The 27466-nt window shown below is 37.5% G+C and overlaps 1 long non-coding RNA gene across 1 annotated transcript in view; it reads left to right on the plus strand.

The window, feature by feature from the left end:
- Window positions 1–26446, plus strand: part of LOC144287429 (uncharacterized) — a 52315-nt gene extending 25869 nt beyond the window's left edge. The window contains exon 4 of the long non-coding RNA XR_013355235.1: window positions 26240–26446. This is a non-coding gene — a long non-coding RNA (uncharacterized LOC144287429). The remainder of the gene's footprint in view (window positions 1–26239) is intronic.
- Window positions 26447–27466: the final 1020 nt, after the last annotated feature.

Consider the following 27466-nt stretch of genomic DNA (forward strand, 5'->3'; position numbering starts at 1 on the left):
TCAAATCAATTAAAATTATTAATTTTTATCAAGTAACAGGCTAATTAAATTCTCTTAATTAGCCTATTTGCATTATTGCATCTGTGTTTTCTCAAGACCTATGGTTCATTTTAATAGCAGATTTCCTTCTGATATTAAGAAAAAGTTTCCAAATTACAATGCTTTGAGACCTTTGCCCACTCACAATTAGATCATGTTAGTTTGCTTTATTTCATTTCCTTTCCCAATGTCTGTTTTTAGAAATCAGGGAAAAAGGTTTTTTGTTTTGTTTTGTTTTGTTTTCCTCAAATGAATTAGAACTTAAACAGGAAATGTTCCAGAATTAAAACTCTCAACAATGTATTTGGACAGGAGACACATTTAGAAGGACTGTTAATTTTTATCTGAACGGGCCAAACAATAGAAATCATATGACATATAGATACATCTTAAAATGAGACACTCTCACGTGACCATTAGAAATCTACATGTAGGCAAATATAAAAATGTGACACATTCCATAAAGGGCAAATATGCTTCTTGAAAATATATGTTTATATTCTACAAACTACAAAGGTCTTACTGTTTCTTGATTTTATATCTTTCAGAGTCCTAATCATTTCTTTTTCCAATACTCTCTTTTAAGGAATAGAGAATCTGGGCACTGAAGGAGAGCATGCTTTTCCGCCTTGCTCACTTTATTGTGAGGCATCCCTGATTAATAAGATTTATGGCTGGGGCTTACTCTGCCGGGCTTTAGGGCTATTTTATTTTACTGTAGTCTCCACTGTCTCTGTTCTTCCTCAGGAATTGAACTTTTTACCTCCGGGAATCCATATGCTCACTGGATTGCAGAAAACACCAAATGCTGCTTAATGGTATTTCTGCCTCAAAAACTGTAACAATTATTTTCATTTCAAACTTTATGGCCAATGAAAAAGCTCAGGAAAGGAAAGAAGCACTCTATGTTGTGCTGAACATATACAATTCATTAATAATTTACACTAAATATAAGCAGGAAAAGGTCGAAGTGTTCCCAAACTTTAAATGTACTTTTTCCCCCTTCTTTTTTCTAAATTTTATTTGGAAAATATTTTCTGGCCTTTTGTAAATCTAGTACCTCGCAGATTTGGGCATTTTGCTAATATACAACATTTTTACAAAGAATGCTTAAAGCTATCAATGCACATGAAATCAAGATCCTACATTTCTGGGGAAGACTTATAGCAAAGTATTTCAAAAGTAAATCCTCTGAGGGTGATACTAGGTCCCTGGTTTGCTCTGTTCTTCATTTGTTCACATTTTGTTCACTGTTAAGGACTCACCAGAAGGAAATTAAGAATGAAAGTACTGTTCTGTGTAAGAATCTTCAGTGGGAGTAAGATGATATATATCAGCATTGACCTGCAAGTTTGGTAATAAAAATCTGACCTGTCATCTTTGACCCAAATATTTGTAAATATTCTGCTTCTGGAATTATCACCGTGGCATGCCCCGAGCAAATCCAGAGCAAAGAAAACTCAAAGCTAAGAGTCTTCCGTGGAAGTCATTCACCGGCCTTATGAGGGGGAAAGTAGCAATTTTCCCAGCATTGTCCTTTATTTGTCTGTTTCCAATGCTTTTTTGCGTAAAAAGACGATTTTGAATTTGCTGATTTGCAGCATCTTTTAGCATACGGTGTCTTCTTCAAAGCGATTTTAAAAACCTTTTGTAGTAAACGGGGGGAGGGTGGGGGGGACAATTTCCCCATCTCTATCGACGTGTTCCTTGTAAAAATAAAATTCCCTCAGAAAATGTGCAGTATGCTTAATCCTAAATGAAAGTAGTTGCTGCAATGCTATTACTTAACCCCGAGGCATATGTGATTTCCAAAGAAACAAATTCAGCGTTTAATTAACTCTGAAATCCTCCTGTAAATGGAGCTCATATGTGTGTGTCAGGTTCAAGGCAGGATGCATTTAGAGAAGGCCACGGCTCGGAGGGCTTGCGGCCCTGCAGCCTCCGGCCTGCCCTATCTGCGGCGGGCACATTCCGCACATGGCTACATGCTCTAAATTAGGGAGCGCGGGGGGTCATCGAGAGTGCACAGATTAAAATTGTCAATAGACCTCAAAAATGTCTCGGAGGCATGAATGAGCCTGTCACTTTCCCTCGGCCTCTCCAGCAGATGATGGATTCACTCTGTCCCCATCACAGAAGCCGTGAGACCTGCCCGGGTTGGTCCGTTATTCTGCATCCTCAGCCACCCTGAAACAAACCCGCTCTGCTGGAGCCGAGGCCCGTGCAACAGAGCTGATGAGGGCCTGACACATCGAATTAGAGGGCCCTGCAAAGTGGCCTGGTGACTCCATTGTTGCAGGGACCCGGGTCTGGCTCCACCCGGCTTGCCAATGACACGAGTAACTTTGTTTCATTTTAAATGGGGTGTGTGGGGGGGGACTTTTTGCTAGGGTGAAGTCATTATTACTCTGACCCTAAATATTTTATTTTTAGACACATTCCTCAGCCTTGCATTTCCCCAGCACCTTAAAATCCGGGTTTCCTGCCGACCAGGAACTGCATTCGCAAGGAGGCCGATTCACATATGACTTTACATCAATGGGATGGTGTTTTATAATACTATAATAATAGTATTTATAATACTATGGCGTGAGAAAAAGCAAGGCAAATGACTGGCAAAGGAAAAAAACAAAATGTGTGTGAAATGTCCTAAATTTTTTTTCCAAAAAAAAAAATAATAATAAATTTTAAAAAATAAAGTAATTTTTTCCCAATAAAACCACGTCTATGAGTAGAACTAGGATGATTCGGTAGGATTTGGCACAGCAATATAACCTTGTTTGAAAACTATTTAAAAATGACTAATCATCTTCTAAGAGGTACAGAACAATCAGAACAATTACACCTCTGATGCTCATAAACATCCTTTGGATACATTCACATATGAATTTACACAGCAAAATAAATCCATCTCTCAGTAATAGACTCAAAGTTTTTGAGTCAATATTCCCCCAAAGATGCTTACCATTAAATACATCATCATTTCTATTTATGCAAATGCATTATTCTTTCTTCTTCCAACTCTAGAGAATTTGGAAAGGTCACTGTCCTGTTTTTCTCTGGCAATCCTGCAGCTAATACCTTTCCTGCAGTCTTACTTGCTTGAAACATCAGTTGACCCCGGCGGGGGGTGGGGGGGTGGGACAAGTAATATATAGAACAGAGGTTAAAGAATAATGGATTTTTAAGTCACTAATTAGTGGCACATAGTATCTTTTCACATCTCAACTCAACAGAGTGAAGTTTAGATTATAGAAGAGAGATTGGTTGGATATGCTAGATCAAGTTTTAGAAATAAATAAGAAACCAGAGTTCAGCTGGCCTGACCCTCTTCCTCAAAATGCACACGTTAATCTCTCTGCTCCATGTGTGGCCGCTCAGGAGCTAGGCTGTAGTGCACCCACCGGATGGAACCTCTGCCCTGAGTTCTACAGGCCACCTTCTAGGGCACTTAATTGAAGCGTCTAATCTTAGACATTTTTCAGATATTTGAGGGATGTGATAATGCCAACAGAATGTAACATATAAAAACAACAGTTCATGAAATTGTTATTTTTCTCTGACATCTTTTATAGCTTTTCAAGTTCAGACTATTCAGGGAGGGTTTGGGATTGGTCCAGATTTCTAAAATTTGATAAAAGATTCAACAAAGTCTGTGTTTTATTGCTAATACTTAGATATTCTTACAATTGATTCCCTCAGCCCGGACTAGTCTAATGATCATTGTGAAATGTAAATGTGATAAAATGACTTAACCTCAAAAACCAGATTGGCCTTTTTATTGCATACATGTCACAAACGATGTGTGACTACAGGGTGGTTTGGGGTTTTCCTCATACACATGATGTCTGATGTTGCAAAAAAGAAATGATGGTGTTTTTTTTTCTTAAAACTTTCAGAGGTTGTAGGAGCACTCAAGACCACCCACAATTTTTATATGGTATAGGGGCATAGGAAGAAACAAGTTCTCATAACTTGTTATGACTCTTTTGCTTTTGTTGTTACATCTGTAATAGAAACTGTGAGTTGAGGACTTCCCAGAGGGTAGGGCTCGAGTAATGTGCTTCCTGAGTTGGATGGAATTCGGAGGATTCCAGGCACCAGGGGCCACAGCTGATCTCATGATCCATGATGATGGTGTTGGACAGCTGGTCCTGTTCAGTTCCTCTGTCAGAAGAGGCAAGAGGACTTTTCTCAAACACTGCATTTGTATCTGAACTTAATTCTTTCTTGAAACATTCAAAAATTATTCCACACATGATCACCCATTCCCATGCCTACCCATAGATATCTCAGAATCGCAAACAGTAGACACTTATAACAGCAGACAATTATGAAGCACATCTACAATTGCAAAATCTGCTGTGGTTAAGTCTGACAGTATATAGAACTGTTATGCTATTTAAGTGGTGAAATAATTTACCTAAGGTTATTTTCACTCAACATATTAATGAAAACAATGATATTTTCCCCAACATGCTTCAATTAAGCAAAATACATAGGACTGAAATGGTACATAGAGGAAATCCTCTGGGATTAGTCAATGAGATCTTATCAATGAAATGTGAACATTGAAAAAGTGGCAGAGTGCTCTTTCAACGAGGTGAAGCTGGGCAGTAATAATAATAATAAATCTTATCAAATACATAATTTATCAGGTATAAAACCATTTTCTGCTTACATTTCCATTATTGGAAATCACACTGTAGCCATAACAATTTAACATGTAACAACTATCAAGTAAAATTCATTCTGTGTTTTTAAGACAAAAATATACTACCATAATTTGTTTTTTTCTACCATAATTTCTACCATTAATTTGAAAATTAATCATATGTTAGCTTAAATAATTAATGTGTCATATAATCAAACATATAGTGTATGAACACAAATGTGAGTGATAAAATAAAGATAATATAAGATAAAAATATCATTGCAATCAATTAACACTGCAATAAGACAGTACTTCTTTCCAGATAAATATATAAATGATTTTAATGCATTAAAAATATATATATATATAGTATTTGAAGTACAGTTTTTAAATTTCTGTTTTTCCAAATTGCCAAGTGTTTGCACTATTATCTTATGATACTTTATTGTATTACTGTAACACTACCATATGATTTTCATTGTCAGAATGACAGATACTGAAGTCAATGTGGTTTGAAATAGACAACTCAAATGAGGTGGAATAAGTGTTGCTAATACATCTAATTTTTAATACCAGCTTGTCAATATAAAAAATATAAATTTATCATCCTTTTAAGCTAAGATTTATTGATGTAATAATGCTGAATTAAAAAAAATTCTTTCACACTCTTAAAAGAATTCTATTTAGATTTACATCAGGGTTTTATTTTATTTTATTTTACTTTCATTTCAAGAGTGGAAGTAGCAAAAAAAATTTTGAAAAGTTCATACAGAAGAGTCACATGGTTGAGTGAATGGTTATGGCATTTAATAAAAGGAGAGTGCTTGAAGGGGAGAATTGGGAAGAAATCAGTGGAAGGGAAAACCATTGTTTCTGCTTTGTCTAAACTTGGTGCATCTACTAATGAAGACAGCAAGTAGGGAGTCAGATGTAGGCATCTGGTGGTCAAAGAATATGGCTGTGCTGCTGATTGCAATGTAAATTTGAAGGTTAGTGTATGGATGCCACTTGTCATGGGACAAGTAAGGTAACCTTGTGGGGGGAGTGCAGATATACAGATTAGGGGTGAGGGGGAGCCCTAGAACAGGGCTCTATTTGGTGCATCGATAAAGTAGAAAAAGAAAACAACCAAAGAAATGTGAGCACATTGCCAGTGACTGGGTAAAATGTCAAGAAAGCCGAGAAAAGAAAATTTTATGAAAGAGAGAGTGCCAAATGCCAACAAGATACAATCACATGAACACTGACCTTCAGGTGTGGCAAACTACACAGGACCAGCTCTGGAGGGATGCTCTAGAAGTCTGATCAGAGTAAGTGGAGGTGAAACTGGGAGATGGAATAGTAAGTAAGGCAGGATGAAGGGAAACTTTTGGAGAAATCTAGCTGTGAAGGAAGGGAAGTCAGTACAAAGACAGGTAGGAAGAGCATAGGGGACACAGGTGTTGAGGTGAATCTTTGAACAGTGACTGTTCTTTCATGGCCACACCTGGAGCAGTTGACCTTAGGGGTACAGATGGTCAGAAGGGTGTTTGAAGAGTGAGGTATAGTTCTTGACTGGTTTCATTGTTTCATTCCTGTGCTGAGAGTCAAGTGGTAGAGGAGTTGGTGATTTGAGAAGGAATGAGACTGTCCCCCTAGAGAGTGGGAAAGACAATTTACTAGAGAAATGGAGTTGTATAACCCCATGGTCGAGAGCCTATTTGAGATCAATGGTCATATACTTGATGTGAGTCCATCCAGCAAGTTTCTGAAATTTTTATCCAGCAACATTCACCTGCATGTGTGCAGCCTCTGCAGGGGACAGAGCTTCTGAAGCAGCAATATTTCCACAGGTGAGTGTGTCCCCCACTTCAGAAGGGCAAGGAAGTTAATGATGCTCACAAGAGCGTGATTACAGTGCTAAGTGCAAAAAACAAAGTCTGGACAATGAGGATAGTCAAGATACAGTAAAAGCCAAGCAGGATCGGTGCATTCCTTGGTGATTGTGATGGACAGTTGTGTAAAACTGGAAGTTGGAAAAGTCAGAGACAGGTGAATCAAAAGCAAACATTTGAAATCAAGATGTAAAAGTGACACAGATACTGATGATGGGAAGAGGCATAGCAGGGTGAAGTAGCGCATTTGAGAAAACGGTAGAGGAAAGGAGGTCCAGGCATGGACAAGCCAGTGATGTATTGGGTGGATCATCCTTGCGGATGTTCTGGTTTCCAAGAATGATGCAAAGGCAGTGGGGGAAGCAGGAAGGGAGACAGTACAAGTCATGCTAAAATTAATACCAGGAGAGAAGCGGTATGGAGAGGTCATTAACTAATCCTCACTAGGAGGGGAAATGGCAAGTATGATTTCATGGAATATACTCCCAGTCTTCTGGGCTTGAACGGAGGGGTGTCTTCAGTAACACTAAGTATTTAGGTAGCAGGATCTGGGAAGCAAAAGTTAAATCATGATGTGTACCGTAGTTTCCAGTGTATACTTTCTATCATACGTAGATTAGCAATGTATAACACTGGATAAAATTCTCAGGAGGCCCTGAGAGAGAGAGGAGCAAGGAGAGGTCATGCTTGGTAAGATAATTGAAATTAAGTTTGGCAGATACAGGAAGTATCTAGTTTTAGAAATTATAATTAATTCTTGCAAATGAGAAATTCAATAATCATATTAATCTTAAGACCTAGATGTGTTAAAAAGCAACAGAAAAAATTGGAAAAGACATAAACTCAAAATAAATCTCTATTGTAAAGAATGAGTTAGGAACTATAAGGAAGTATACTGCTAAGGTCAGATGCCTTAATTTTGCCTGTATATATATGGCTCATCAGGGACTGATTTCAATGTGAAATGTGTGTGTTTGTATGTGTGTGTGTGTTTAATAATACTATTTAGGTATGCTTTAAATAACATTACACTTAAAACACATTTGAGGCTCTGGAAATTTGGTTGTACTAAAAAGTTCAATAGTAAAAAGTATAGGTATAAAGGAAAAACAATAAAGCTACTTACTATGAAATTAAATATTTCTTTCAATTCATAAGTTGTCATAGTATTATAAAATCTATACTGGTTTCACTACATATTTGTGTATTGAATAAAAATGCTAGTGGTCATAGCTCTAAATATTTCACAGTGAAGCCCACTATGGATTTTGATCAATGTTCATTATTAGGTGTGTTTTCTGGGTATAGACTTTACTACAAGAAACTTCGACAGAGACATAATCTTTAGAGATGAAATAATGGTTTAGAAATTTATATTTCTTCTTTTTTTTTGAGAGAGAGAGAGATAGAGAGCACAGGGCCAGGGACAGAGGAAGAAAGAGAGAAGCAGACTCCCCACTGAGCACATAGACTGGGTGGAGGGCTCCATCTCACAAACCCGAGATCACTACCTGAGCCAAAATCACAAGCCAGACACTTAACTGACTGAGCCACCCAGGCACCCCCACAATTTGCGTGTACTTCACTTAGTAAGCTTGCTGTACCCTATATACATTTACATTGCAATAAACATTTAACCTAGTGGATTTCTCCATGAGTATTTTGATAAATGTAAAATTAGTGATATCCAAACATAAATTCAAAAGAAATATAATCATAAATTCAAAAGAAATATAATCTCATGGAAATGTCATTTTGCTATGGGTGGGCCACACTTTTTATGACTGTCATGTAAATACGACATGAATTAATTATAGCATGATTTTATTTTTGTTACATTTCATTGGTGAACATTTGGATAATGTAATTAAAATTAAAATGTGCTTGTTCTTGGGTGGCTCCATGAGAAGCAAAGCTAGGAAATAAAAGTAGATTCAAATTCACTGAATCTATGTGATTAATATTTAACCTAGGCATCCAGATTAGGGAACGTTAATTACATTTTAATTTGAATGCTCTCATTAGATCACTGAGAATAAATGTTAATATTAGAATATTTAGAATGTTAGGTCTTTGTGAATTTGGGTGATCTTTCCACCTTGAGAAGGAGATAGTCCAGGATGAGTTTGGAAATTGTGATCATCTAATTCTAAGAATAGGGACTTTGACTAGATCTATTTCTCCCAACAAGTTTTTAATAAATGTAAATTTTGGTAATGAATCTGTTCATGTAGCATGATTAATATTACTATTTGAAGACTGACATCTATCCACCTGTAGATTAATGTTGCCATTTGTCCTGTGGAATCAGGATGGAGAAATAAGAAAACACATAACAAATGTGGTGTTTCTTTGATTAGTTACTTGACAGGGGCAAGTTCAGGTAAATATTAATCTCAAAAGGGAGTGCCATACTTCAGTTAGCAAAAAAGAATACGAGAAGAACTTTGGGGTTAATGGATCCTAAAATGACTTGGGAAGTCTCTCAGAATGTTATTGTTCAAAAAATAAATGAAAAGAAACTAGATTAATGATGATAGAAGGAGACATGTATTAATTACTAGCGGAAGGAACAATGGTAAGCACTTCACATGTATAATTTCACTTTATATCTGCATCAATCTGAGGGAATAAAGCCTGATCTCAGTTTCCTTTTCCTTAGAAAATGCTAGTATTGGATGATATTAAGAAATCTGTTTGTAACTAAAGTTGGGGACCGGTATGCAAACCTGGGTTTATTCAATTCAAATGCTATTATGTTCTGCAGGCCTATTGGATGATTCATTAACAAAAGTAAAAATAAAAGAGCTTCATGGGCATAAAAGTTTGGAAAACCATGTTTTGTGTAACAGATATCTGTTTTGAAGTGCCAACCTACATTCATGTATTAATATATATGAAGCAAAATGTATTAATCATGTATTAATATCCATGAAGCAAAATAAAATTTAAAAAGTCTATGTCTAAAGGAAGAAAAACATTTCATACTTATCTGTTCTTTTGTATTTAGCTTTTAATTTTAAGCTATCAAATCAATGAAAAATATCTGGCTTAGAATCCTGGGACTTGAAAGGTAAAACTTGACAGGAGGGACTCTATTCACATGTATAAAGGATAAAGGATAAGCATAAAGGACCCACAGATTATGGCACAGATGTGTACAAATATGTGTACATTTTGATTCATGGCAAATAGATTATAAGCATGCTGTTGATAGGAAAGTAGTAGGCCATGCACAGTTTTTAAATCTACTCAGTTAAATAACTGGAACAGATTTTTTTAAGAAGAGTAAAACTGCTTTCAAGTAAAGCTTAATTAACCACATTCTACACCAGGATAAAGATTAGCACAACAACATTTCTAATATTGTGCTGGACTAACAATGTCTGAAAGAATCTAAAGCAATGCTTAACGTAACTTTTCCCCTTGAATCAGAGACGTTTGGGAAATATAAGAAGTTGTGATATTTATGAGATATTACATGAAGGTATAGTCCACCATTGAGGTGGATGGCCTATATCTTTGAATGGAAGGGAATAACATCAAAACAAAAGTTAGAATAAAACATACGCTAGGGGGGAATACCACAAATAATGTTTTTACTTAATGTAGCATCGATCATAGACAATTTTAAAAATATGTCACCTCCCATAGCCTTCATGCATAAATCATATCTGTCATGTTATTTTGGTCTGCAGTATATTTGTTCTAATATTTCCCTGCTTGCTTAATTTTGGGATCAAATGCATCTGATTGTTTATACACCAAATGCCACAATGATGATGGTAATTTCTATTCTGTGTTCTATAGCTCCTTTTAATTGACACTCAAACAACTGTTTAAACATTAAAAAAAATAATAATCAGCTGAAATGGATTATGCTGGATCATATAAATAATAAACTTGTTTTATTAAAATTAAACTTTTCAACCAAATGGAATTCAGGAAAATCACCATACACGGGCACACTAGCAAAATGGGCTTTTATGATATGCCCACTTATTAGGAGAGAAGTTGGTAAGGGGGAAGGGGTGACTTTTACTGAGCACCTACCATGTTCAAATTAGACAGTCCAGTAAAAATTCTCATTAAATTTCCCTGTCTTCAATGGATGTCTCAAAACTTACTGGAGGAATGTTAACTATAGATCTAGGGGGAAAAAAGTTTTCTTTTGATAACAGAGGGTTGCATTACCAAGATTTCCCCAGGGTGGGTCCTCATGATCTTAGGAGGGGCAAGCAGGAGCAGGAGAAAGTGAGTGACAAAGTCTCTCAATAAGTGATCGGGCTGAAGGTTCAGGGGAAGGGGAGAGGCAAAGGGCATTTACATTGAGGAGTAACCTCCCATTTAACAGGCAGTGGACATTTAAGTATATTTTCCCCTGTCCTCCCATGAGCCCTCTGAAATATTAACAGCCCATTTTATTGGAAAAGTTTCTTGAGGCTGAGAACATTTATACAGGTTATTCAAGGTTCCCCTGCTAGTAAATAGTGAAACCAGAGTCCAAAATCTAAACAAACCTACTATATAATCACTCCAATAATCCATGCTTTGTCAACAAATTCTTGCTACACAAAATGATTCATGACACAGAACTAGCAGTGTCCTCATCTGGGAGCTTGTTGGAAATTAAAACTCTCCCACCCCACACCAGAGCCACAGAATCAGAACTTGCATTTTAACAAGTTCTCCAGGTGGGACGCCTGGGTGGCTCAGTGGTTGAGCATCTGCCTTTGGCTCAGGTCATGATACTGGGGTCCTGGGTTGAGTCCCACATCGGGCTTCCTCTGCCTCTGTCTCCCTCTTCTCCCTCTGTCTCTGTCTCTGCCTCTCTCTCTCTGTGTCTCTCATGAATAAATAAAATCTTAAAAAAAAAAAGTTCTCCAGATGATTCTTATCCACGTTAAAGTTTGAGAAGTCCTCACTAAACTAAAACCTTCTCATGGAGCAACAATGGAAGCAATGGAAGCAGGGTCAGGAACTCCAAATGTGGGTGAGCCAGAGAGGATTGAAATATAGTGAGACTTAACTCTGCAAATGTAGAGCATCTGCTGGGGGCCGCTTCTAAGGCCAGTCTAGAAATTAATATATATATTACAATAATATTAATATATGTCAATAAATATTATATATATATACATATATATATATATATATATAAAGATGTGAATTAAAATAACTTTGTGAATTATCTTCTCCCACCCCCAGCAATTGGAACTTGAGGTGCTGACTTGGGCAAGGCTGGTATGTTGAAACCAGAATCCAGTCTCCTACATGTCAGCGCCTGGATCTGGGTTTCAGAAAACGAAGTGCTACCTCCTGTGAAATATGATAGTATACCCTGGATTTTTCAGAATAACTCTGATTTCAAATATCGGGCTGTTCTTAGAGCAGATATAATGTTAGAAATAACAGTCTAATATTTTGACACAGATGCCAGGGTATTTATTGAAAGGCATATCACGGAGATCAAATACCTGCATATATAAAGCTTAACTTTTTAAAGTGTTGATTTGTAAGAAATTTCAGTGACTCTAGATGGATGCTCTAATGTATAACATTATGATGTGATACAAATTCTATTTTAAGACAAAGCAGGAATCTATTGATTTTTTTTCTTAATGGTTGATGATGTTGTTAAATGTTCGGTTGTTGTGTGTCACAGTTTTTTCACATTTATGAACAGTCTTGAATTTAAACATTTCATGTGAGTGCTAAATTGTGAAGTCATTTGCTCACTTAATATTTATTGTTTAAAAGATATTAGATATTATTGTGGTTTTTAGGGTTAAAAAATACCTGATATGGTTCAGCAAATGCACACAGATAAGAAGTAAAGATGAAGGGCACCTGGGTGGCTCAGGTCATGATCCTGGGGTCCTGGGATCAAGTCCCACATTAGGCTCTCCACAGGGAGCCTGCTTCTCCCTCTGACTGTGTCTCTGTCTCTCTCTCTGCGTCTCCCATGAATAAATAAATAAAATCTTTTTTAAGAAAAGTAAAGATGCATGTTGTTAGCTGCAATTTAGAAGGACAGACGATTCAATGAACACAAAAAGAGAGAGATTCATTCAACTTGGGATGAGGGTAAGTCCTTCATAGGAGATATGAAACTTAAGATGAGCAATGTTGGTGATTACTCCATGAAAACAGTGGCTGGGAAAAGTCAGGGGAATATGCCCCAGGGAGAGAGGGGTCAGGAACCAGGCATGGACACCTTTGGCAAAAGTACAAGTACTTCAGAATGACTGACCTGTGAGACGTGAAATGAATTTACCCAGTAACCTGTCTGTGTGGACAAATCTGATGTACAGGAGGTTGAGCTTTGTTAGTTGGATGATAGGGAGACTTGAGGGAGTGAATAAAATGATCACTGTAGCGATTTAGGATTTAGGAAAACCATTCTGGTATTGGTGTCCAGGGCATAGAGTAGAGCGAAAGAACCAATTAACAGGAGGAGAGACTTGGTGAGAGATTAAAAAAGCAATAAAGCGACTTAATGTACTTTTCCTTTACAATATGCTTAGGTAATGGAACAAAAAAAAATTGAAAGCAGGCATCAGTATTCCTTCTTAGGAAAAAAATTAGGAAAGCTTTAATAAATGACTTGAATGGTAGGTAAAACCCTGAGGGCATGGGTTCATAAAACAATTGATCTTCCTCAGCAAAGGTGAAAAAACTCTGGCGAGTAAGTGCAGAGGAGAGAGGGAGCCAAGGAAAATGAGTAAGGGTGCAGAAACACAGGAGATCTGGGTCTGTGGGATACAAAAACTGCAGGATTAGATGGTGGGTAGCAAAAAGTGGAAGCCATCATCAGAGGATGAATGGAACTCCAACCAGTCGTGAAGGTCAACCTCAATGGTAAGTGGGGGTTTTTGTTTTGTTTTGTTTTAAAGTCCTAAAACTTTTTTTTTCTTGTATATTGGAATTGGACTTTATTTTTTTTAGAGCAATTTTAGATTCATGGCAGAACTAAGTGGAAAGTACAGAGATTTCCCATATTCTCCATGCCTTCACACACCACAGCGTATCCACTGTCAACATCCCCCACCAGAGTGCTATATGGGTTATAGTACTCATCACTATCACACTGACACATCACTATCACCCCAAACCCACATTTTACAATAGGATCCATTCTTAGTGTTGTACATTCTGTGGGTTTTGACAAATAGATAATGCCATCTATCCACCATTCTAGTAGCATACAAAATAGTTTCACTGTCCTAAAATTTCTGTGTGTTGCCTATTCATTTCTATCTCCCTGCTAACTCCTGGCAACCACTGATTTTTCCCCTACAGTTTTGCCTTTTTCAGAATGTCATCTAGTTAGAATCATACAGGATGTAGATTTTCAGATCGACTTCTTTCAGTTAGTAACAGGCATATACAGTTCCTCCATGTCTTTTCATGACATGATAGCTCCTTGCTTTTTGGTAGTGAATAATATTCCATTGTCTGGGTGCATCAAAGTCCTGTCTAAGTTTTAGCAGTTAGGAACAGAGCTGCTATAGGCATGCATGCAAGTTTTCCTGTGGACATACGTTTTCAACTACTTTGGTTAAATATCAAGGAGAGGGATGACTGGCCATATAGTAAGAGTGTTTGGTGTTGTAAGAAACTGCCAAACAATCTTCCAAAGTGGATGAGCCATTTACACTCTCATCAGTAATGAACTAAAGTTCTCATTGCTCCACATCATTGCCTGCACTTGGTGTTATTAGTGTTTTGGATTGTGGCTATTTTATTTTATTTCTTATCTTTATTTTGTTTATTTACTTTATTTTAAATTTAAATTCAAATAATTAACACATTAATTAATACAATAGTGTATTATTAGTTTCAGAGGTAGTGATTCATGAGTCTTATGTAATACCCAGTGCTCATCATATCAATGGCAGGTTAAAGGATCAGCAGAAATAAGAAACTAGCTATGTATGCTACACGGGCAGGGTGACATTCCAAATGCTAAAAGCCCTCTGGCACATACTCTAACCAATGATAAAAGGAAAACCTGTATTTTCATAGAGGAGTTATCGCCTGAATACAAGTCTTGTTTAATTTGTTGACAAATGTTCACTTAATTTGGAGCTCATAGTAAGGGGATTACTTAACTACTCCCTGAAGGAGTCACTTCTATTTCTCATAAAATCTGTGGACTTTTGTAGCTAACATAGGGTAGGAGTCTCACCAGGTCAGTTAAATATTGAGTCTTCTTTATGTTTGGGCTTGTGTTTCCAATCTAACTAGTTATGCCTTTAGTGTGAGAGCCTTGATATTGTCTCAGGTTTACTTTCCAGGACCTGGATTTTTTTTTAAATAAATATTTATTTATTTATTCATGAGAGACACAGAGAGAGAGGCAGAGACATAGGCAGAGGGAGTAGCAGGCTCCATGTAAAGAGCCTGATGTGGGACTCGATTCTGGGACCCCAGGATCACACCCAGAGCTGAAGGCAGATGCTCAACCACTGAGCCACCCAGGCATCCCTCCAGGATCTGAATCTTAAATTTCTAGCTAAACCACCTAGACCAGGGTTTTCAAGTTAAAATATGGCCTAATGGCCATTATACAAAAACAAACACAATCAAAGGAAAGGTAAATATATAAAGAAAAGTCCCACCAGACTTCCCACCATTCTAATATAGCCACAGTTGGCTCTGTGGTAATACTTCCACATATCTCTTGCAGGAACATGGATGCAACATCATGATGAAACATCATGTGTGTGCCTTCATTGTAGACACGGTGTTTTTATCTGTTGTGCTCTGTTTTGTTTTTACTTGCTCACATTAGTATCTTGATCATTATGTTTTTTTCTATCTGTGTGATACCAGGTAATTACATAACCTCTCTGTTTCAGTTTCATCATCTATAGATAGGGGTAAAAGTAAGACTTAGGGAGTGGTTTGGGAATTAAATTGGTTCATACATGTAATGCAATTTGAATTATGCCTGGCCACAATAGGCACTCAGCACTGGAGGACTCATTTTTGTCTATTACTATTACTGTACTTACCAGTGTTATGAGTATTCATTCTTGGTTCTAAGACCATGTGTGACTTCCACTTGACCTTGTCCCATGTTTGTATGTCCCTGAGGGGCTCATAGATCTCTTTTATGATGTACCATATACATTCAGGTGGTGGGGTGAGGAGGGCGTGTTACCTTTGTCCATCAAAGTTATGTTGGAATAAATGTGGCCCCATGAGATGATGATGTCTTATGTTGGATTTTCATTTCATAAGAAAGCACCTGCCTCAGTTATAATCATTCTGCACAGTGTCTCCCTTGACCCTGACTCCTCTCTCTTTTACCCAAAAGGGCAGTATTGAGGAGCACCTGCAGAGCCTTTATGAGGGCTGCAGTCATGCCTCCTCCACCCCACTCCCAACAGTGTGGATGACAAGGAGGGAAGAAAGCAGGCTCACTGCAGAGATCCACTGGAAAAATCACTATAACGTGAATGGAAACAAGAAGTTCAGAGAAGATTTAGCAGCAGGATAGCCCCATGACTCAGAGGCAGATAAACCCACTAAATGAGGGATTCAAGTTGTCTTCTCTTACAATTCATCTATGGTTTTAATTAGTGCATCATAGCTATAATTTACCCTATTTCAAATATTATCACTATCCCTTCAATGGTTTTTGCCTTGATTATTATCTGAATTCACAATACTAAACATGGTGCATTTTCATTCAACACTCTTGTAATCACACTTAGGTCATTATTCCATACATTAAAAAAAAATAAGCTCATCTAAATTACAGTAAAGATCAATGTATATGTTGCAAATGGCATCAGGTTTCTTTTATGAGAAACTATATCTATAGTTACTTGGAACCATACAGCCTTACTTTATTACTTTTCGTGCAAAACTCATTACTTCCAAGGATGTTTGAGATGTTATTTGAAGTTGACAGGTTATGCTTGGATGGCAAATAATATTTTTACTGATTGGCAAAAAAAGTTATTAATATTAATTGAATTTTGGTTATTTCTAATTTTATTTAATGTATCAATTAATAAAGCCTAATAGAATCTAGGAATGTGATTTTAAATCAGAAGTGTTTTATGGAGGAGCTTTACTTCTTTTCTTTGATACGTGGCTTACTTAGTGATTGTGTTCATTGTATCTTAGAAGCTCAGGTAGTCAGTAAATCAATGTGTTTTAACCAGTTAAATCAACCACCGAGGGTGTACTTTTTGAAGCTTGTTGAATGGCAAATTTGCTTATTTAGAATAAAGTTTTAATCTATTGTAGGGAGTAAAAATTGCAAACTACAAATCTGCCCTCAATTTAAAAAAAAAATCAAGTGTCAGGAGTAAAATAATATAAATATAAATATGTTATAGTCCTTCAACATAGCATTCTTTTCATCGTTAAATCTTAGCCAAAAATACAGGTTTGTTTTGTGGTCATCTCAAATGGAGTTTAATTCAACTTAAAAGGAAAACAAAAGAAAGTACGTTCCTTGAATTTAAATTGCTTACCAGTTTACTAATTTCCTTTCACACAGTGAATAAACACAGTTAAAGTTATCGCACATCGTAATATATAGAGAAAGGTATTAAAAACTAGCTCTTGGAGAAATCACTTTATCACTTAGTCTGCTGAGCCTCTATCTGCTCTGCTTGCATGTGTAGCCGAATAACTTCAGCAATATTTGACATTCTTTATGTTACTGCTATTTATAGCAAGAAGCTAACAGGACAAAGGAACATATTCATTAAAAATCGCTTAATGGACAAAATGTTTTAAAAAAATGATATTTTTAAATGGATGAAAATGATTCAATTAAGCCGCCCCTACGATGTCAAATATGTCCATGTCTCAGTTCAAGGGGAGGCAGCGATCACAGGATGTAGGGAAATAGTCCCCAGCCGCTGAAAATACAGGATTTAATCTACAGTCAGGAAACACGAGTGCCTCTGGCCCTGGGTAGCTAACCCAGAGACCTCGGGGTGCTGAGCTAGAAAAAATGAAGTCTGATTTTGACTTCATCGTATAAACAGAATGTCATCTGCACATCAAATTCCACCCACAGTGAACCCCTGGCATGGTTAATGATTATAATCTTCACATTTAATCACGGGAACTCAGTGACAGGCAAACAAAGGTTAGCTAAACTGACAGTTCAGATGGTTTCGACAGAGAAGAACTCCACAAGTTTTATTTTAAAATGTGTGTCTACAATTCAAAACCACTTTTCCTGAAGTGCAGTTTAATTTGTGTGCAGCCGACTTGGAGGCAAGAACGGACAGGGGGCTTTGCCCTCTGCGGGTAAGACTTCTGCGCAGGTTTCTTCCTGAAGCCTCTTTTTCCAGTGCTGCTTTCCTAGGTGACTTAAGTGTGTGTTCTTTAATTAGAAAGCGACAATCTAGATGAAAAGTGGATTCTTTTAACAGAAACTGTTCTCATGTTCTCATGTTTCTCCGAATCCTTCCAGTCTTTTGAATTAGTTTTTCTAAATAATCTCATTTTAACATGTCTTATTCCGTCACAGTTCATGCAAACAAATCACCTATAATCTAATAAAAGGAGGAAAAGAATTTGGGGCATGTTATTTCATAGCATGTGTTCAGAAATCCGAAATGACAGAAATGCAGTTTCGGGAATTTTACACAAACACACCATGAAAATAAGAATTGTTTATTATACTTTAATTGGATAGGCATGATAATTCAATCAACACATATTTAATCAGTGGTGACTACTCTTTGTCTAATAAAAATTCCAAAGTGCACAAAAATTTGAATAGTTATGTTTAATAAATTTAAAAAATTCGTATTATATTCATATTATATAAATGTGTTTTGTTTTTATAATTTTGGTACCTTTTCCAACATCATGTTTTCCCTTAAAGATAAGGTATATTTCAAAATGTATTAAAAATTATTTGATGATTTAAAATTTATTTGGAATTTATTAATTCATCAAAATATACACTATGTTGCTTCTTTTCATAAAACAATATTAGAGGGGATCCCTGGGTGGCGCAGCGGTTTGGCGCCTGCCTTTGGCCCAGGGCGCGATCCTGGAGATCCGGGATCGAGTCTCACATTGGGCTCCCGGTGCATGGAGCCTGCTTCTTCCTCTGCCTGTGTCTCTGCCTCTCTCTCTCTCTCTCTCTCTCTGTGACTATCATATATAAATAAAAATTAAAAAAAAACAACAATATTAGATAATTTTTATGAATACTTTGTGGTATTTAATCAATTAGTAATACTAAAATAATTCCTTTTATTTACCTTTTATGACTAGTTTTCCAAAAAATGGACTTGTTGTCTTTATTTGGCATCTAACGTAGCTTAAGAATCTTGAGTCTTAAGAAATCGTAAAAGTCTTTAGAATTAAAAATAATCTTATAATTTTATGATTTTATTTCTGAAAAAAAAAAGTTGTCTTCAAAACATCTACCAAAAAACAAAAGAGAGAGAGAGAGTTGGGGTACCTGGCTGGCTCAGTCAATGGACCATACAACTCTTATCTCAAGGTTGTGATGTAGAGATTACTTAAAAAAAATAAAATCTTTTAAAAAAATAGAAAGAGAGAGAGAAAAAAAAATCAAATACATCCAGGTGTGAGCAGAGTTCTATGGGGTCTGATGTACATATAAAGTTCCATTTTAAGAGATGATATAAACTCATAAATAAAAAGATATGCAAAGAAAGACATCTAATGTACAGCATGATGATAATAATTATAAATACTGTACAGTATACTGAAATTGCTAAGAGGATAGACCTTAAATTTAGTTTCAACACATGCACACATACACACATGAACACATGCTGTAACTATGTGAGGTGATGGATATGCTGTTTAGCTTGATTGTGATAATCCTTTCACATTGTATACATATATCAAACATCAAATTATATATCTTAAATATATGCAGTTTTCGTATGTTAAGAGTCTCAAAGTTGTTAAAAAGTCAATCTTTTAAAAAACTCAACAAATAATAAATAATAAAAAATACTCCAAATTCCAAAATGCACATATTCTTAGTAACTGATTGCTTGACAAACTCTACAATACACACACTTAATATTTAGCTACATACACTTTGATCAGCCTTTCCATAACACAATATCACTTGTAATATTTTCTGTAGAGATAAAAAGATAATTTTGTGGCTCTTTTAGCTCGACTAATCAAAATTTGCTTTACATTATTGATTGTTTAGAAAAAAAATCCTTTCGGCTGCACAACTGTAGGATTTTTATCAAATTTGGGGAAATTTCTGTCAGATTCTTTCCCATCTGAGCTGTTCCAAACATATCCATTTTTGGTAGTGCTGCTGCAATTTATGCTGTGCAAATATAAGAATTTTGATAAATGCCATTTTGCATGATACTCAACAAAGAAAAAATAAAACGTAAGATAAATTTATAATTTTATACAATGTATTAGAAATATTCCTGACAAAAAAGAACTTTCAACTGATAACGGTTCCATGACCATAACAGTAACAGTTTTCATATGATGTTTTCAGACTCCTACAGATTTGATTCTGACTCCATACATTGCTGAGTTTGCTTTTCCTCCATGGGCCACATCCCTGGAATGTGTGTGTGTGTGCACAGAACACTTCATATCACAATGGGGGTACAGGTCCTGGACTGTCCAGCTGAGAGCAGGAGTGTGATGGGATGGAGGAAGCAGGTGCATTCTTGGAAGCAACTTCCTCCCCAGGACAGCTGTCAATAGTGAGCTATATGGGGAAATGATGTGAACCACAACATTATACCCACTAAAAGTATCGTCACTCAACCTTCCCTTAGCAGCTCCTCATAGCTGTTCTAGCAGCTCAAGAGAACAGGTGATGGAGGGGAAATGTGAATGGAAAGAAAGAGTGATCCTAACTAAGTATGTCACTTTTGCAGATTTTACAGACATATGTGAACACACAAACCATGTGAACACATTGTTTGTTCAGGACCTTAGGAAGGCCTCTGAAAGGGAGGAGGGTCCCTGAAGCTTAGTTCCTTTATGTTCATGAAAAATTTTCCTGTAGGTACAGTGTAGATAATATGATCTGGATTCAGTAAAAAGATTGAGTATCTTTTGATATCAGAGTTGTTTTTTTTCTATGAGTCATACTAAACAGGTATGAATTTTGAATTATATAGATTGGTTTTCATAAAATTTCTCTCTTGCCCTCTTGCCTCTTGTGAACATATGTTCACAAGGGCTCAGGTCCAGGCATACACCAATCTCACATTTAAAACCTCAGAGGCAATAAATACATATAACAGAGGTTCTATATGACTCTCATGAATTTCCCCTTTAGTCATGTCAAGAAATTATGGAGAATTAAAGACTAAAATCAGGGTTAGTCTAAACTCTCCACGTTTTATCATCTATTATTAAACTGAACCAGAATCAATTAAATACAACTATTAAAACTTAGATACTAACGAATAGCCCTCTGTTATTTCCAAAAAATCAAGAATAAATTAAAAAGCGCACCAATTGGGATAAGAAACAGTTGAGAAGATTCACATTTTATTTATGAAAATTTAAATAATTTCAGGAGGGAGAAAATCCCAGAAATCCCTTTTTATTGTCAAACAAAATTATATTTATGAGAGAGAATTTATATTATGGGTGTTATTAATTATATAGATGTACTTTAAAATCATAAAGAATGCTAATTATTACCTTGATAAACTATCTCCTGCGTTGTTCATCTTCATGGGTTATAATTATGTAAAAAAACACAAACTTATATTATATAAACTCATGTACTCCCAACAAATAAAAATACACTCTTTGATTCCTTTACAATTTGATAAGAGTCAGATTTTATAAAGTGTACACATTTTTTAAATCCACAAGTCGATGTTCCTTTCTATATTACTTTTTCCATTCAATCAAAATTCAAGTGCACAGCGTCTACAGTTTTGTCCTGAGGAAGGTTACTGTAATGTGAGTTGTTTACAATGAAAGTAGCTTTTCCTCATCTGTTATATATATTTGAACTATTTGCAACAGCAAACATTACCCATTCTAAGTGTTTCAGTGATGGAATACCCCATTTGTGATCAGGTATCTATTTATCTATTTTAGTAAATTATTTGGGCAAATGCCCTGGGAACCCATCAGAATATTTTTAAAAATATTTTAGTTATTTATTTGACAGAGAAAGAGAGCACAAGTAGGGAATAAGGCAAGCAAAGGGAGAGGGAAAGCAGGGTTCCCACGGAGCAGGGAGCCCTACTGGGGCTGGATCCCAGGACCCCAGATCATGACCCAAGCCCAAGGCAGATGCTTAACCAAACTGAGCCACCCAGGCACCCCTCATCAGAATATTTTAAATAGAGTGTGCATTCATAGAAATGCTTGTTTTTTTGTTTTGTTTTGTTTTGTTTTTTAATGTATAAATGAAGATCAGTAAAATCTGTTAGAAGGTGACAATTTTGCATATAGATGAAGATTAGGGATGATGAAGTGGCAAAAGACCTTTTTTCATCTATTTCCGAGGTTATATAACACATTGCTTGAGCTGTCAAGATTTCATTAAAGAGGAAGAGAGAGGAGGAAAAAAAAAAATGATGTTGTGTTTTAAGCCTGGAATGATAGAACGATAGCAACGAAAGAGATTAGAAGTGTTGTTTATTCTCACATCATCGATTCTGGCCTGTAGACATTTAAACTGATGCAAGAAACAAGCCGAGAATGAATGGGTGACTCATGTAACTTTTTCAATTTTATAGCCACAGAAGCAGGGCACCGCGACTTATAATCCCGGGACATCTGCTATCTGTCTAATGGGGAGGGGGTGACGTGAAGGGAGACTGATCACCTTTCTAGGATAGTAGGTTAAGAACTAAAGATCTGCGAAGGGTACTAACTAAGACAGAACAGAAGCCCAGGGATCTGAGCCCAAGCTGACGCTCTGGGGCTGGGCCTAGCCCTGAACCGTAATAACAACAGCGAAACGCTGCTGTGCCTTGGGGAACAGATGCCAGAACCCCAAGGCCCTTTTCTTAAAAAGAAGCAGGTGAGATCCAGCAAATAGAAAACGTGAGTCCGACGTGAGGTTCTTTAGGCAGGTCAGTTAGACTGAGCCCTTTTTTGAGAAATTTTAAAAATAGGGAGCTGCCGTATGTAGGTCACATACCGATGGAATGGGATGATCCGTGTAGCAGGTGCTTTTATTTTATTTATTTATTTATTTATTTATTTATTTATTTATTTATTTATTTAGCAGGTGCTTTTAAATGGCCAAGTGCGCTGTGGGTAGCGGCTCTATGAGCCCCGCAGAGAAGCGTGGTGCGGCCAGAGGAGGCATCGCCGCGCCCTGCTCTCAGGTGGGCTTCCCCCCGTCTGCCTCTGGCACAGCCAGTGCCTCAGTTCACTGGTTATGTTATCTTGATGATATACATTTTCACTTCCCATGCTGATCTTAGAACCTGACCCCATGGAAGAGATTCAGTGTCATGCGGATTCCATCTGAGAGTGGAAGTGAAGTGTGATATAGAAAAGCTGTCCCAAGGGCTGTCGTGGGAAGGTTTTCCCCACAGACTGCGGTTCTCTGATGAATGAGTCTTTTCTCAGGATACAGTCCAAGTGCATTCAGGGCCCAGAGAATAATGGTAAGCCGCTCTCTGAGACCCCAGCGGATAAGCATCAGTTATCCCCAGCTCTATTGAGATCAAATATAAAACGGTTGCTTTGTTTCCCAAAAATGTGCTGCGTGCACCTACCGTTCTCCCGATAGTCTGTGGGGTTATCAGAAATTCCATCCTGCTGCGCTCAGGAGCACAGACAAGTCAAATGTGTGTTTCACAGATTCTCCGTGAGAGCACAGAAAGGCATCGGAAATAGTTGCATAAAGCTAGAGTATCACGGCTTTTGCAAAGCTACTTGCCATCACACACAGAGCGGCTTTTCCCATCAATCTTAATTAACTTTAAAAGTCACTATAAGCAGAGTCACAGAGGTAGCATTATTTGTCATAGCTGGTCACGTGTAAGCTGGACCTCCAAACACTTTGGAGAGTTACAACCTACAACTATAGCAAGAGAAGTTAAGCAAAATCTAAAGCAAATATTGAACCACAAATAAAAGATTTGATATGAGTTTAACTGAATGAAGCAGATTAGCAAAGAAAGATTTCCCCAAAGGGAAATACAAAACAAAACAGAACAAAACTCAGAAAAATTTCCTTGCTTCCATACATTATCATTTCACCAGTATTTATAGTCAGCAAACCATAAGGTTTGCTCCAAAAGGATGTCTGTGTGTATAATATACAAACTACAGATAAATTTATCATTTCACAGTGTCCTAGGAGACAAACCCATGATCTACTCTTTGTGATAGCTGCCACCAAATTGCTGAAATCATCAATTATTGCATTGTACTCCCCCACCCTGGCACTCGGTGCAGACAACCAGAATCCAAATCCCATCTTCATAAAGGGCTAAATAAAGTAGCAGTTACAAAATGACAATTAATTTTGATTTATGCTTAAAAATGTGTCTTTTTTTAAAAGAAAGCCTCCACGAGTCAACTAGATCATGGTAAAACAAAAATGCAAAAAGAAACCAAAGCCTTATTTTTTTTTTCTTTTTAAATTAAAATAGTATCATGTGTCTTGTAGTTTTGTAGGAATGCAAACAGTAAACTCTACAATTATTTTTATTGTGATTAGCTAGCTCAAATTTAAAGCCTCCTATCATTTCAGTGGTCAAAATTATCTTGATTTATTTGAAGTATACAATCCGTTTTTTCTGTATTTCAATGTTTTTTCATGCAGATTGCCTTTTTATGAAAACATTCATTCCACTGACATTTAAAATCAAAGCAAGAAAAATTAGGATAACATATAAATCATGAAAACAATGCTCATTTCACATGGCTTATTTTACTGTTATGTTTATTTTGAAACAATCACATATGTAGGAAAACCTTGCAACCATAGATGGTTAACTTATTTTTTCTAAATTGCTTGAGATGAAGCTGTCTACCCAATGCCCCATCACCCTGAAATAATTGAGTGTTAATATCTATGGACAAAAAACAATCTCCCATGACCAATGCAACTCACACAATCAATAAATTAACATTAATACATCACTGCTATTTAATCCTTAGACCTCATTTGTGTCTCACCAAATAGCTCAATAATATCTTTGTGACAAAGGGGTTCAGTTCAGAATCATTGCATTTAGTTTTTATCTTGCTCTGGAGTCTTTGACTTCGGAAAAGTCACAGAAAAGTCTTATCTATTAGTCATGACCTTGACATTTTTCAAGATTGCAGGCTAATTATTTTGTAGTGTTCCTCGGTTTGAGTTTGGCTTCTTTGATATTGCCTCACGTGTTTAGACTCAAGTTAAGAATCTTTGCTGGAAAGAAATACTGTGTTTTTCCAATTGCATCCTATTGGGTAGAGCAGAATTTCAATTTGCCCACTACTGATGATGTTCATGGGGATTGTTTGGTAAAGTACTCGTCAGGCTTCTCCACTGCAAAATTACAATTTTCCTCTTTTTTTTTTAAGATTTATTTATTTATTTATTTATTTATTTATTTATGATGCACATAGAGAAAGACAGACAGAGACACAGGAGGAGGGAGAAGCAGGCTCCATGCCAGGAGCCCGATGTGACTCGATCCTGAGACTCTAGGATCGCGCCCTGGGCCAAAGGCAGGCGCTAAACCGCTGAGCCACCCAGGGATCCCCAATTTTCCTCTTTTTTTAAAAAAAGATTTTATTTATTTATTCATGAAACACAGAGAGAGAGAGAGGGAGAGAGAGAGAGAGGCAGAGGGAGAAGCAGGCTCCATGCAGGGAGCCTGACGTGGGACTCAATCCTGTGTCTCCAGGATCGCACCCTGGGCCAAAGGCAGGTGCTCAACCACTGAGCCACCCAGGGATCCCCAATTTTCCTCTTTATAATTAATAAGAATTTGGGGGGGAAGGGATGGGAAGTACTTAAAACTTTGTATGTATCCTATGCCTCATGAAACTTTTGATCTTATGATTTATTAGTTCACCTCTCAATGGACTCAGGTTTTATAGTCACTTAATTGGTTGTAATATCTCATCAGAATACTTAATTCTGATAGTCACATTCTCCAAAATTTGCCCAGGGTAGAATCCTTTAAGGCAGATGACCTGTCTGACCTGTCATTATGATTCTCAGAACACTTCTTTGATTTGTGCCACAATAACGTATTGTAGACTCATTTGGTTCTCATCTGGCCTCTGCTCTGGAAGAAGTGCCCTGCTTCCTTTTATCCATAAGGTTGTGCAGTTTTCTTGGAAGGACATATGTAAAGTCAAGCTGATCACAGTCATTCAGTCGGAAACAATGCTGCCGATGTTTTGTCCCTAACCATTCAGGGGTTTTTCTCTGATACTCTCCTATAAGCTGTGGGCCTCATTACTCAGGGACCTCCAGTCATGTCTCACCAGACTGAAAAAACTTCCACGCTGCTTCCCAAAGCCTTTCTGTAACATGCTGCTGTAGTGCAGTGGCAGCGCCCCCTGTCCCGCTTTGTGCCACCACTCTTGGTAGATATCCAAGCGGAGATATGCAAGGTATTAGAAGCCCCCAGGTCTCTGCCAAAGCTTCGCTCCCCTCCCTATATCTCCCCATCCCCCCTCTTTCTCGGGATGTAACATCTGATGCACACTTCCCCTCTCACAGAGTCTGCCTGATGAAGAGGGCAAGATGACGGAAGAGTAGGGGGTCCTCAACTCACCTGGTCCCACAAACGTACCTACGTAACTTTTAAAGCATCCGAACACTTATGAATTCAACCTGAGATTTAAAGAGAGAACAGCTGGAATGCTATAGGAGAAAGTTTTTCCTTCTAACAAGATAGGAAGATGAAAAAATAAAAAATAAAAACAAACAAACAAATAAATAAATAAGAATAAAGTGGAGGAGGGAAAGCCTCCAGGACAGGAAAGCCCAACTCTAGAGAAGCAGGAACTTAAAAAAAAATCTGTGCTGGAGTTTTCCCTGTCAGAAAAGTGCTCAGCAGGGAAATTGGGCACAATTGCAGGAGGGGCAGGGAAGCCTCGAGATTCCTGGAGTCACTGTAAGAGGAGGGACACCCCGGAAAGCTCAATGCAAACCAGGTCACATAAAGGGCTAGAGCACTGATGAGGGCATCGGGGAGAAACCAGCTGGTTAGGTGAATGGCTCCAGATGGAGGTGGCAAAGCCATCCGTTTGGGAGAGGCAGTCCCCAGAGCACAAGTCCAGTGGCACAGAGCCCCAGATCCCAGGGCACCCAAGTGGACACAGCCTGTGATCCTGTGTTCTCCTGGGACAGGAGGAAGCAGAGAGGGCACAGGACAGCGAGAACTCTCCTTCTGCTGGGCAACCTGCAAGCTGTGCACCTGGGCCTGCCCCTTGGGAGTATCTAAGCCAGTGCAGACTGGGAGACTGTGGTTAGTTACTCTCAGGGAGCAGACTCCAGAGCTGGAGAGCTGGCCACCACCAGTGTTGTTATTCTTCATTGTGTCACCTTGCACCTGGAAAGGCGGGGCCGCCAGGGAACGGAGGCCTCACGGGGTAAACAGCTCTCACTTAGCCCAGCACCTGGGGTGGGGAGGTGGGGAATCTCCCCCAGGTACACACACCTGAGAACCAGCACAGCAGGCCTTCTCCCAGAAGACAAGTTGGAAGAACAAGAGAAGAGCAAGTTTATTGACCCAGCATTGCTAGAAAGCTCGAGGACTGAGGGAAAATTGAGGGAAAATAGTATATAGAGCTAGAGGGTCTCCTTTTTTTTTTTTTCCTTTTTCCATTACGACTTGTTTTTATATCAGAAGAAAAATTTCCAATATTTTTTCTCTTTTCCCACCTTAACTACAATATTTTACCAGCTCTTCATTTTTAAGTTTTTTCCTTTTTTGACTTTCAT

Source organism: Canis aureus, chromosome 17 (assembly GCF_053574225.1).
Source record: "Canis aureus isolate CA01 chromosome 17, VMU_Caureus_v.1.0, whole genome shotgun sequence".
Classification (NCBI taxonomy): domain Eukaryota; kingdom Metazoa; phylum Chordata; class Mammalia; order Carnivora; family Canidae; genus Canis; species Canis aureus.